The 13,715-nt window shown below is 40.1% G+C and overlaps 1 long non-coding RNA gene across 1 annotated transcript in view; it reads right to left on the reverse strand.

Annotated features, from left to right (window-relative positions):
- Positions 1 to 12,999, reverse strand: part of LOC129145580 (uncharacterized) — a 34,481-nt gene extending 21,482 nt beyond the window's left edge. Inside the window, exon 1 of the long non-coding RNA XR_008551336.1 lies at positions 12,933 to 12,999. This is a non-coding gene — a long non-coding RNA (uncharacterized LOC129145580). The remainder of the gene's footprint in view (positions 1 to 12,932) is intronic.
- Positions 13,000 to 13,715: the final 716 nt, after the last annotated feature.

The raw sequence follows: 13,715 nt of genomic DNA on the forward strand, positions 1-13,715 counted from the left end.
TTAGAAACTAGACTCTTTGCCTTACCTGTATTGTTTCCTAGTTTTATTAAAGTTCCTTCCCATTAAAGTCTCCTATGTTTTGTGTTGATGCGGCGGATGGCAGAACCCATTTAGAATAGGCAGGTTTGCGGGGTTTGGGCTGCCCCTCTCCCTGTCCTATAACAATAACTCAAGTATGGTTTTAATATTGTTTGTGGGTGACTTCTTTTTACATCTCAAATCAAGAAGAGATCGACCTTTCTCAAGTGAGGTTTTAGGTTTGCAAAGCATAGAATCCCATTTGTCTATTTCTCTTTGGATGCAGGGAAAACTGTTCATATTCTTGACTCTGAAGTTCTTATTTTTAAATTGAATATGGAGGGAAGGAAGAATTAAGCAGGCAAGGAAGCAGCTCCTTCCTCTTTTCCATCTGTTACCAGGAGAACCGCTTCAGTTGCTAGGCAGAAATAGTAATAGATATTAAATAGTGAGAATATAGTCCTTTCATTAGCACTTTGCCTCAGTGGCTTCAAAGAACCTAGAGAGCATACTTCTTCCAAATGTTTATGAAAGCAGCACTGCCATCAAGGTGGCCTTAGGCAGAATGAGGAAGCTGGAAACAAAGGCCTGGGGAGATCTGCCTTCTCTGGTTTAGCAACTTCTCCTCCCCAGGGGCAGGCACTTTTGTTCCTTTTCATAATTGTAATTCCCACATAACAAAACCTCCTTGCAAGAAAGGATTTGATCTCAGTCATTTACAGCATAGAATAAATATAAATCAATGGGTTACTTCTCTAAAGTATTTTTTTTTTTCAGCTTCCAGTGGTATTGTGGAATAAAGTAAGATCTGTCCTCATTAAAGGAATTGCAGGCATCAGCTTTGCAGATGAGGGGATATTTTGCAGGAGAGACTTACCTTTCAAGTATGAAATGAGGCCACCTAGATTGGATCGCAATGCTGTCACTGTGTTCTCAACTTTTGTTGTATAAATCTAGAAATAGTAGCCTTTGAATTTTTTACCTTAATTGCCAGAAATATTTGAAATGAACTCTATCTGAAATTAGATAAATTGTACCCAAGGAAGCTTGAATTATGCATTCTAGAATATGAGGTTATGGGACCGCCTGGTTAGTATCTGGAAAGGTCATTGAACTGTACAATATTTAGGTAGAATGGTGCCTATGACAATTCTACTACTGTAACAGGGTGGTCCCCAGGAAATGGGGGAGGTTCCAGGTTTCCTGCCCCACCCAAAAGGAGGGTGGAGCTGAGCAGAGAGAGAAGAAGCTGCAGAAGAGACTGAGGTAGGAAGGAAGCAGGATGGAGCCAGAAGGAGACCTGGAGGAGACACATGGAGCCGAGAGACACGTGAAGAAACTGCGCTTGCCTAGTGGTCGTGGACGTGGTGACACAGATGTGGGCGAGACCTGTGGGGAGGTGACAAGGCGGTTTTTGTCTTGATTTTGATTTTGCTCTTTTCCTTCCAGACTTGTCTGGTTGTTTCTGATCCTTTTCTGTGGGTTCCCACTGGAAGATGCTTAGACTTGGGGCAGGCTTTGGGGCCTTGCTCTGGGCCCATCCCACTCGGGTGGACTTTTACTCAGGAGGGGACGGGTCACTTTGGGTGCTACATTTAGAAACTAGATTCTTTGCCTTTCCTGTATTGTTTCGTAATTGCATTAAAGTTCCTTCCCATTAAAGTCTGATGTTTTGTGTTGATGTGGCGGATGGCAGAACCCATTTAGAGCAGGCAGGCTTGCAGGGTCTGGGCTGCCCCTCTCCCTGCCCTGTAACACTACCACTGGCTAGAATGCAGTGGAGAAAAGGACAGTTATATCTTCCAAAGAAGATTCGGTGCATTGAGGTCATTAGCAGCTGGAAGTGACTGCTTCATAAAAGTAAGAAGGAAGGAAGCCACAGCAGAGCAAAGACTGAGGCAGACTCAGCAACATTTAGGTCACTTCTGAATAAGGTGCCAGTGCAAGACACTTGGGCCTCAAAGGGAAGTAGAGAGGAGAAAGTTATTTTGATTAATGAGCAGCACTTGGTAGTTTCTGGTTTAAATCAATGTAAAAGCCGAAAAGAATAAGACAGAAACTACTGATTTTTTTTTTTCCTGCTGTAAAAGATAACTTTCTTTGTGTTGTTAATTTAATTAAACAAGGAAGCCTACCCTGACCCCTATGGAATAACTGAAATCTAAACTGTTAATGCCTCAAGGTTACACAATTGAACCTAAGGGCCAATTTCGAACAACCAGTTTAAGCTACAGCCAGTTAGTGTTGTCCTTCCTTGGCTTGCCCTTTTCTCTCTCCCTGCCCTGTAACATTTCCAGTGAAGAGTCCCCAGACATTTCAGTTTGGCGCTGACCAATCCAAACTGATTTTTGTACCAAGACATTCTTAAAGTTTTATTATGCCTCACTTCATCTTTCAATACTTCACATTCCAAATGAGTTCTATTACCAAATCAGCAGTTGGAGAACAGTATTATTTCTGTCTTTCTTTTTGACCTACTGAATGCAGAAGCTACAACCTGAGGAACAAAACATGCACATTTCAATAAACAGTGCATTTCAATAAGGGGACGAATAAGCAGAGATAAGAAGTTGGCAGACTTATAAGCATGTTCTCAATTTGGCCAATAGAAATGCTGCTTATAGGAAAGTGAAGGATGGGTCTCCCCAAGATGCTTACACTAGACCTTCCTAAAATGTGCCCCTCTGGCGAGTAGAGTCTTTCAGGATGAGGTCATTCTAGGCCCTGGTAATTCTGGAGAAACTTATCACCACTTCTTTATCTGCCTAGAAGAATGAAAATTGGGGGTAAAATTCCTTTATTAGGGATTCTGCCAGAAGTACCTATTCTGTGGGGGAACCTTAACCTTTATGAAGGGGGAGGGGCAGGATCTTGAAGGAGCAACAGAAAAGGCACCAATTTCTCCACCGCACTTACATGCAGCGTTCCTGGGCGGTAGCTGCCAGCGGGGCCTCCTGAATGGGTGGCAGCTGGAAGAAGGGGGGAGGAAGGTGGATTTATAAATTGAGGTGGAACAAAGGAGAATAAGAGACACTTAGAGGAAAGCCCAGGGCTGTTGGGCACACGGTGAGGGGCTGCTTCTGTCCTTGGCTGGCAGTCAGTGATTTGCCACAACAGTTGCGGCTGTTGTATTGACCTCATGGTGGGGGAGATGGTATTTTGTGAATTTTTTTTAAAGATTTATTTTATTTATGCATACAAGAACTGGGGTTAGGCCAGAGGTGTGGGGGGTGAGAGGATTCACCAGAGACAGAGTGGGGAGCAGAACAGGTGGACTGAGTGAAACATGCTGCTGAGGGGAGAAGCAGGTGAGACAGGACAGGTCTGCTGCGTCATGTGGATCAGCTTCCTTGCTGAGGATGGAACTCAGGCCCTAGCAGCTAGCTTGAGAGCCCTGACTTAACCCCAAGGCCACCAGGGAGGACCTAGTGTAAATTTTGAGTCTACTGTTCCAGCTCTCTGGGAACTGCCAACCCCTTTCTTGTGGTTTCTGCTGGTGCCTAGAAATTGTTCTGGTGCTTTTGGGCCTCAGCCACACCACTTTGGGCTGAGATTTTTTCACTGGGCATTTGCTTATGAGGTAATTTTTGGAGTTCGATTGGCAAACTGTAATTTGAAATCCTCTTCTCTCTCCTCTTATCAATTAAAGATCGTTAAGTATACTAAGTTTGTTTTCTTTGCTGTTACATGCCTGTATGTCTGTACCCTTAGAATGGGCATAATGTTTTTTTCCTCTTTTACAGTTTGGGGGTTCTTGGGTACCCCTCCATCACATGGTCATAAAATGAGTCACCCTCTCCTGGTCACATGTCCTGTTTGCCCTCAAGTTCCAGGTCTTTATCCCAATCCCTAGGTTAGAATATAAACCCTCGATTTTTCCCTTTCTGGCCCTGGGAGACACATCTACGTGAATTCTCCATACACATGTAGTTGAATTTGCTTCCCCCCACCCCCAGAACTCCTAATCTATCTGATATTAACTTGATCATTCTACCAGCCCAAGAAGAACTGAGACAAGTAGGGGCCATTTCTGCTCTCCACCAAAAGGGAGCTGAGTCTGATTCTAGCATCTAGAAACGTATTTATGTGCTCTTCATTCTATGACTCATTAGATCTACTCTTAATGTGTTCACCTTCAATCAGATTTGTTGAAATAAATTTCCAGGCCCAAGATGGAACTGCTCCTGCCTGGGGACCCATGTGAGCACACTGGAGCTCAGATGGCTTTTATGTCCCTGAAAATGCATCATTTGACCAGAAACGCAATCCATCTAGTCAGCCAGAGCCCACATGCAGAGCAACTCTGGACTCATACTTCTTTGTTCCTTATTCATTTTCTATTTTTTTTTTTCCTTGTTCATTGCTCATTGTCCTTTGAAAGGTTCCTGCTTTTGGTCCCATTTTACACTTTCCTGTATCCTTGGAAATGAAGACTGCCCTCTTCAAGAAGAATAAATTTTAATTTGGTTGGCACACCTAAATTGATTTTTTAAATAATGTTTAACAGACCAAAATCTTTTTTGAATTATTCTTAAATGGTATATGCATTGGTGTGGGTAGTCACCCTTTGATATGTGGATGTACATATCACACGTACACACACAGAAAAGAATTCCAAAGCAAAGAATGTAGTGACACGCTGTGTGTCTGACGTTCCTCAATTTTTCTCTCCTGTGACCAGACTATGTATTGTGGGTCTGCTAGACTAAAGCAGCCTGTTCAGCCACCATTATGGTTACCTGCAGTTCTGCATTCCTATACAAAGGTCAGAACTGCCCAGCCACAGTCACAGGAGCCAAACCTTACAAGGTGCCTTTCGTAGCAATCAAGAGCAGAAAGCTTGATCACTCTGGGAAGGGTATGCATCAAGAGGTATGACCGGGAATGCCCAGGGGGGCTGAGGACAGACGCATAAACTTACTCCCAACTCATACATCATGAGGTATGACCGGGAATGCCGGGGGGGCCGAGGACCGATGTATCACAAGGGACCCCAGACGCTGATCGGTGGAATGTCTTGTTGATAAGATTAGGACCGTGGCCAGGGGTCTGGGGTCTAGTTTTGATGACATAACTTGGCCATAAAGCTGCTAACATGGTCAGCAGACTCGTGTTCCCCAAGCCCTAGATGACATCCCTGAGTTTCACACATCCTTTTCTCCTTGTCCTCCTAACGCCCGTAGCTGATGCTCTGTGATTATTCTATCAATAACGACAGCCAGGATCTTGCTCTCAGCAGCATCCTCCCTTGTGCAGCCTGCTGCATGACTCCCGTGTCTTTGTCAGTGTGGGGTTGCCCGACGCAACAATGTATGACCTAATTCTGGCTGGAGACAACTTCAGAAAGAGGTGTTTTAAAATTAGCTGTAACTATCAATACGAAGGATATAACTTATAGAAAGCCCCAGGGAATTGTACTATATATACAGGCGGAAAGAAGAGAGATTATAGGCTCATATAGCCATGAATGCCCTATTATATTTCATAATAATGTTAAAATCATACATATATACTTTCTTGAAGTGCCAGTCTTTTCAAACTGTCTAAAAATTCTCTCCCTCTCGCAAACTGCATCTTAGCTAATCATTAGTACTTGCTTTGACAAAATTAAACATTTGTACTTATTTTTTAGCTATGCCAAAAACATTAAATTTGTCTCTTTAAAAAAGACAATAAAATCTTCAGGGACAACAACTTTGTCTACACTTCAAAAACAGTCATTAAAGCACTGTCATAAAGTGGAACCCCTACTGAATTCTTAGTATCTGCCATTTCACGTGCATGGTGGGAAGGCAGGCAGGCCGGGAGGAAAAGAGAAAGAAAAAAAAAAAAAAGATTGAGAAGGAAGACAAAGGTAGAAATTAGAGAAGGGGAAGGGAAAATACTTAAAAGTACAAAAAACACTATTTACTTATTTGAGTTCTTCTTAAATTCTACAAGATCAGGCATCAGTTTCTGTTTGTTTTAATCCAGTGTCCTGTAGATGCTGGATTAGGCATTCAGTGTGTTTTGAATGAATAAATTACTGAACAATCCAGTAAGTTTGTAATTCTACTATTGCCATTCTGGTCCAATCCACCATCTTTCGCCCGAATTATTGCAATCCTATCTTAACCAGACTCCCTGTGAATAATCTTTCCCACTTAACTGGATGCCCCACTAACACCCCTTTCCTGCCAGTACCTTCACACAGTCAATATTTCTACAGTGCTGGATTAGAAGTTCCATAAGATAAGAGACTGGATATTCCTTACACCACTGACATAGTTCCCACTTTCTGGAACCCACCTTGATGCATAAGAAACACTCAGTAATGGCTTATGGAATAAAAAGAAATTGCAAACACATGTCCTTCTTTCTCTAAATTGCCTTCAATTTTTTCTAGCATCCTCTCCAAAATAGACTTCTGCATTGGAGTATCTTCTGCTTAGGGGGATGAGCATGTTGGAGCACAATGTACCTATCAGAATATGTGGCTGTTAAAAGTTTGAACGGAAAGAATTGAAGGCTGACAGAACCATTCAGAAAGTTGGTGGGACAGAGGTCAGAGAAACTGTCACCAATGATATTAGCCTCCTACTTCAAAGCAGATCATCCTGAAAGCCTCTCCCAGTCACACTGAAAATCCAAGATCACCTCACCCGGAAGGCTTGTCAGTCTCACCAACCTCTGGAAAGCTCTTCCTTCTATTTCAATCTCCATCATTAGCATCAGTGATGCTGGGAAAATCTCCCAGTGGCTATTTTGGACCTGACATCTGTTTGTGCACATTTAACAGTGCATCTGGAGAATGACCTGCCTTTCTCATTTGCCCCCAAATATTTGTAATTGCTTATTGTTGGCAGATTCTAACTTGTTATGCACAGGAGGAAGGAATTCCTGGGGGATTTGACTTCTCTGTAATGCAAGTGGGTGCAGTCTCCAATGTGGGTGGCAGTGCTGGTACATTGAAAGCAAATAGCCATGTGCACACTTTTAAAATTAGGAAGTTGGGAATCTTGTGAAAAGATACTGCTTCCCCTCCTTTCTCTCTTGCTCTCTCTCTCTCTCTCTCTCTCACACACACACACACACACACAAACTCATTAATTTTCCTTCATAGAATATTGTTATTATTCTTTGTTTCATTTTGTTTTATCTTTGCCTTTCTACCTTATTTTGTACATAAATCTTGGAAGACTCTTAGATTTATCACCCACCAGGCATCTAACTCAATTATCTGGTCCCAGCCGTTGTATTAGGTATACAGTACTTTTGTAACATCACATCTTCCAGGAAAGTGTTTGATTTATCTAAAGTACTAACTAGGCTGCATGCAGTAACCTGCTTTAAGGTTATACATCGTTTAAAATCACCTATCTTGATATCAGAAGAGAAACTAAGGACTCCTTAGTACACCATATACATAATCATAACATAATCATAAGGAGAAATTAGGTACTTTTGCTTATGTGTTAATAAATATGCTAAACTTACTAGAAAATGTTAATTACAAGCAAAGCAACACTAAAATCAGCTTAGTAACGAGTTTCCTTTAATAAAATTAATTTAGGTTAAACAAATACCTGCTGAAGAATTTTTTCCTTTCATTGTGAACACAATATTTATTTTGTTTCATTTCTTTATTTCCTTTTCCCCCACTACTACTCTCCATACATTAATTATTTAATAGTTAGATGCTGAAAGACCTAGAGAGAAATGAGAGGTTGTTAAACAAGTTGTTAATGGGCAATTAAGGATCTCTCTGAATGGCTTGGTGTCCCCAGCAATTCACCCTCAGATTTTACAGCTGCCAACAACTATTGTCATTAGATCAACATCACTACGACCCTTCACGATCTCAGAAGTCCACAAGCAGATATAAAACACATTATACATATCATGAAAGGCAAAGATTTATCACCTTGCAGTGTCTTTGGTTGCCTGCATAAAACAGAAACACTGTTTCTGATCAGAGACTTCTCTAGTGGTATTAACCCATTACAAATGAAGCAGGTATTTCTGGACGGAAACAGAATCATCACTAAGTCTGTCCTTGTCCACTGTAAGGCAGCCTCCGTATGTGCCACTGGCAACGGCAACTGAATGCATTTTTGCTGCCCAGTTGTCTATCAAAATGATTTTATCCTGTAAGGATACAACACACTACTTGTCAAATATCTTCAGTAGATGACATCTCAGGAATGAGCAGCCTGTCCTCACAGAGACAAGTGTGCTTTCTCCTCATATTTACCTAAATTAGTAATCAAAACTCAGCATTTTATTTATTTCTATTTTCATTTCTATGTTTACGTTAAATGGAAACTCCCATGACCCAGGGGATTCTATAGCTGCTCATGGGGGGAACCCAAAGCCAGACAATTGTCACACTGCACCACCTCTGCCTGTGTTTGCCTTGTTGTTCTATTAGTTTTCAGACTTTCTATTCTGCTTAGAGGATTTATTAGAATTTCCAATTTTCATCGTATTTAAGAACATCAGTTTTCTCTTAATGACAAGGGCAATTGAAGAATACATTTTGATTGTATGAATCATTGCATCATTCTCTGGATATATTGTGTTCACATGAATCATTGTATTATTTTTTCTCTCCCCATGTGCTGGCACCTGTGCTCAGGAATCAAAGGGCACAGAGACACAGGACGAAGACAGGCGGCTACATCAGGTGAGACACAGCAATCGAACATCTTGGCTAAAACCAGGTCTTGGCAGGACATCTGTTGAAGATTTAACTTCATTCATTTTCTCCAAATTCACGATTTCATTCAGCGATTAATAGTCCATGTTCAGGCAGAGATGGAAAAATGATTGATCTCTAATGTCAAAAATAGTTGGGCACAGACCTTTCTGCATTTCAGGGTCTGTGACTGTGACATGAAACTCTAGCATTTTACTAGAGAGGAAAATGTGTCTCTTTGATCAAAGTCCCCACTGTTTAAATGCAGGACACTGAGTACTAGAAGGGGAGACAGGCTGTCACCATCAAGCAAGTTCTAATAATAAACTTTCAGGCATGAAGGATGGAAGCATTCCATAACGTTAATTCATGACATTGTTTATGAGCTTATGTTCGCCCCATTCATGGGGAAAAAAAACCCCTAAGGGTGTTAATATTGCACAAACTGCATAAATTAAACTTCTGCAGTAGGTGCTTGCCTCTTGACAGTGCTGAAATGATAGCAGGTAAAGGTGTGATGCTTTGGAACTAACTCAAGTGACCTTTCCAGGTGTGTAAATTCTAAGCCCGCCTATTGTAATTATATTTGATGGATGGACAGATATTGCAAACACAGGAATTGAATGCAAATAAAGTCAATGTAGACTTTATACAAAAATATTCTAGCATCACAGCATATAATTTGCAGAAACAGCAGTTAAGCTTCCAGAATAAGACCATGTAAAGAGGAACAACTTGTTAGGAGAAGCAGGACAAGTAAGATGTGATAAGAAAATCGTGCTTGTCCATTTGAAATCATTACAGGTAACATGATACATCGCACACAGTAAATATTTACCAAGATGTGATGACAATGACATGATCTTTTATCACCATAACATGCTGCAATTTGAACATTATTTCCCCCCACCCCGCCCCCAGGCAAATTGTCCTTTTTTGCAAGTGGATCTGTAACCCAGGGGCTTGGCACGTGGCTAGTATCTGACTAGATGTTTGAGGTGTTCCTGCTTATACAATAGGTCTCACTTTGATTCCTGATTTACCTAATGGGCTACAGAAAAAAGGGTGGTGTTGGTTGTTTTTATTTTTTAAAAACCTTATCCATAGACAGCAAAGAGAAACAACAAAAGCTACACTCTATAACTTGGTTTTAAAACAATACCAGTTGGCAGCTGCTATTAGATCTATTTAAAAGGAAAAAGCAAACAACCATCAAACAAAAATATAACAAAACAAAATCCCAAGATTTGATTCGACTCCTCACACAGGTTTGTAGGACTGGACTCTTCACCAGAGCTGAAATGTCAGATTGCTCTAGAGATTAAGGACTAGGGAAGATAATTGAGGATAATGATAATTACAGCTAAGACTATTTATAGGCTTGTGGAAAGCACAGTGAAGGGGAAGTTTGTTGCAAGCAACGCCTTCCCACAGAAGTAGGGGGAAAGGAGTAGGTCCCCGTTTTTCACGCAGGACCTGGAGGCTCTGAGAGATTGTTGTGGCAATAACACTAGGACATTCTCAAGTCGAAGAGTCTGCATGCTGTTAAATAATAAGTCCAGGCATATTAAAAAAATTTAAACATTTACTTGAGCATTTATACGAATCAGGCAGCACCAAACGAGAAGTGTTCAGGAGCCAAGGTAAAGACTTTATAGAGACAGTGCCTAAGCAGAGAAAGGGAGTTGTTGGTTGGGTACAGCTTAAAAGCTTGTTGGCTGGTTGTGATTGTCCTCAGCAATTTGATTTCAGAGCCCTGAGGTAGTTACAGTGTAGATTTTGATTCTTTCCTATATACCTAGACCATATTATTGTCATCACAGCTGAATGAATTACATATGAAAAGGTGCTTTTGATTAGAAACTCCAGGGATCAGACTGCCAGACATTTTGGAAATCAAGACATGGAAGTTTCTTTTGTGACAGGCACCTTAAGATATCTGAAAAAACAATCAAAGAAAGAAAGAACACCCTATTTTCATAATATCATCATTTTGAGCCACACTGCTCCATTGATACACAGAAGATGAGTATCTCAAGTGTGGAGAAGAATAAAAGAATGTTTCACCTCTATGGTGCTTTAAAGAAACTCACGGTTTATCTTTTTAAAAATTTTCACTTGGAACAGAAACTCTTTTTAAAAATTATTCAAGAACTCTTGTGCAATGTAACCCAGCGGCATGTTATTTCATGAGAAAGTACTTGTTCTTGGGGGTCATCCCTCCTCTCTATTTCAGCACATGTCATTCATGCATAATTTATGTGTATCATTTATATTTGCATATGGTAATAAGGAAGATGTTTGTGTATGTAAAAACAGATCAAGTCACATGTACAGATGTAATTAAAGAATGTTGTTCTTTAAACACAACTTTAAAATAGATTCTATAAAACCATTGCTCCATTCCCCCAATATTGTTCTGGGAAGCATAGCAAATATTAAATAACCATTTTAAATTGTGGAGTAGATAAGCATTTGGGGGATTAGATATCCTCTTTGTGGCATATTCTTCCCTTGCAAATGAATAAGTATACATTTAATTTTATATCTCAGGAAAACTCAAAGTTGCTGGTTTTTATCTTCCTCCTGTTTTTATTGTTAACCTGATTTTTGCTTATAGTGGAAAAACTAAAAACTAGAGGTAGGCTATTGATCTAGGGGGCTGTCAAAGTGACCTCATTTTGTGTAGCAAGCAATGGATGCACAATGACATCTAATATAAAAAATAAGCAAAAGATGAATATTCATTATATGTCTTATTGATGGAAAAGGTTCCTGAATCAGTCTACATCACAGACTGGTCATTCATAAGGTGAAATGTAATTTCAAAAGTGATGCTAGTATAACACTTTTTTGACATCCTCTACCTGAAGTTACTGACAAAATGAATAATTTCAAACAGGAATATAACACTTGTAAAATAACCCAAAGGCTGAAAAGGAGAGTGAGCAAGCATATTGCACCAGTCAATTCCTTTCAGCTCCATGATCTCACTGTGAGAAAGAGTTGCTAGCAGCCATTAGGCTCTCAAGTCAAGCTCTTTAGGATTGTGGGTGATACTACCTCTTCAGATTTATCCCTCAAACCTTTCACATTCTTATAAGCAGTAGGATGTGGTAATTTACAAATAGGTTGCGTGTGTGTGTGTAGAACTACATGCTGACATTACCTACAGTTGTTTTACATCTCACATGTCCTAAACATTAATACATTTTAACACATTAACTTCATCTGATTCATTATGTATGAACTTCAAATGATGCATTATGAACTTCAAATGATGCATTATGTATGAATGACATGCACTAGGATAGAGAGTGGGAATGACCCCCAAGAACAAGTAGCTTCTCATTTTGGAGTGAAACAACATTCCACTGGGTTACATTCAACAAAAGACATGATAATTTTTTTTTTAAGATTCATTTATTCATGCATACAAGAGCTGGGTACAGGCCAGAGGTGAGGGGGGTGAGAGGATACACCAGAGACAGAGTGGGGAGCAGAACAGGCAGATCTACTGAAATACACTGCTGAGGGGAGCAGCGGGCGAGACAGGAGAGGTCTGCCATGCCATGTGGGTATCTCCACATGGCCGAAATCGAACCTGCACTGCAGAGACTGCGGACAGCTTCACAGTTCTACGCTTAACCACGTGAGCCTCATGGGAGGCCCTAAAGCATTTCTTTTTTAAGCACTGTCACTCCTTTTTCTAATAAGAACTTTGTATATATTTGTGCAACTTCTTGGGAATCTCTTCCCTACATTCTTTATCTGATTAACTCCTGTAGTGGTTATATGTCCCTGTCTACTTAATATCTGTGGTGGTTAATTTTATAAGACAATTTACTGGGCTAAGGAATGCCCACAGAACTGGTAAAACATTATTCCTTGGTATGTTTATGAAGGTATTTCTCAAAGATTACCATACAGCTTTATAATAAGGCTTGAATTCTGAAAGTTTGAGTCTTTCCAAAATTGGGCTGCTTATTCTTGCTCATTTAAAAATCATTTAAAGTCATTTAGTTGATTCTAGAAGCTTCTCTATAGGTTCTTTTATATTTTATGTATAGATCAATTTATCCTTTCCAATCAGAACTTACCCCTCCTCCCCCATTTTCCCTTGCCTGAATACACACTGCATTAAAGAATACAGGCTGGCAAATTTGTATATGAAAGATGCTCAACATCTTATATACCTGGGAAATACAAAATAAAGCAACGAGATGCTGTTATATACCTGTTAGAATAGGCAATATCCAACGCACTGTCAACACCAAACAATGGAGAGAATGAAGAGGGTCAGGAACTCCCATTCATTACTGCAAAAAAAAAAAAAAAATGGTGAGGCCAGTTTAGAGTCAGCTTGACAGTTTCTTACAAAACTAAACATACTCTTATGACACAATTCAGCAGTCATGCCATTTGATATTTAATTCAGATAAGTTGAAATTTTATGTCCACAGAAATACAGACACATGATGTCTCTAGCAGCTTAGTTCATAGTGTCAAAAATTGGAACCAACCAAGATGCTCTTGAACAGGTAAAAAGATGAATTAACTGTGGTGCATCAGGACAAAGGAATATTATTCAACACTAAATAGAAATGAGTTATTAAGTCATGAAGAGACAAGGAGGAAACTTCAGTGCTTGTAGTTAAGTGAAAGAAGCCAATCTCAAAAGGCTATAAGAATCCAACTAAATGACATTCTGGAAAAGACAAAGCTATAGGGGCAATGCTCACCAGGAATTGGGGGATAGAGGGGTGACTTATTGAGCAGAGAGAATTTTAAGAGTAATAAGACTATCCTATAAGGATGAATATATGTTAAAATACATTTGTAAAGTCCCATAGTATGTACACTAAGAATGAACCCTAATGTAAACTATGGCCTCTGGTGATAACTATGTGTCACTGGAGTCCATCAATAGTACAATGGGGGCCTCTCTGGTGGCACAAGGGGTTAGGTCTTAGCACTATGAAGCTATCTGCAGCCACTGCAGCACAAGTTCGATGCCCAG

This window comes from Talpa occidentalis, unplaced genomic scaffold, assembly GCF_014898055.3.
Source record: "Talpa occidentalis isolate TD23 unplaced genomic scaffold, MPIMG_talOcc4v2.1 talOcc4.13, whole genome shotgun sequence".
NCBI lineage: Eukaryota > Metazoa > Chordata > Mammalia > Eulipotyphla > Talpidae > Talpa > Talpa occidentalis.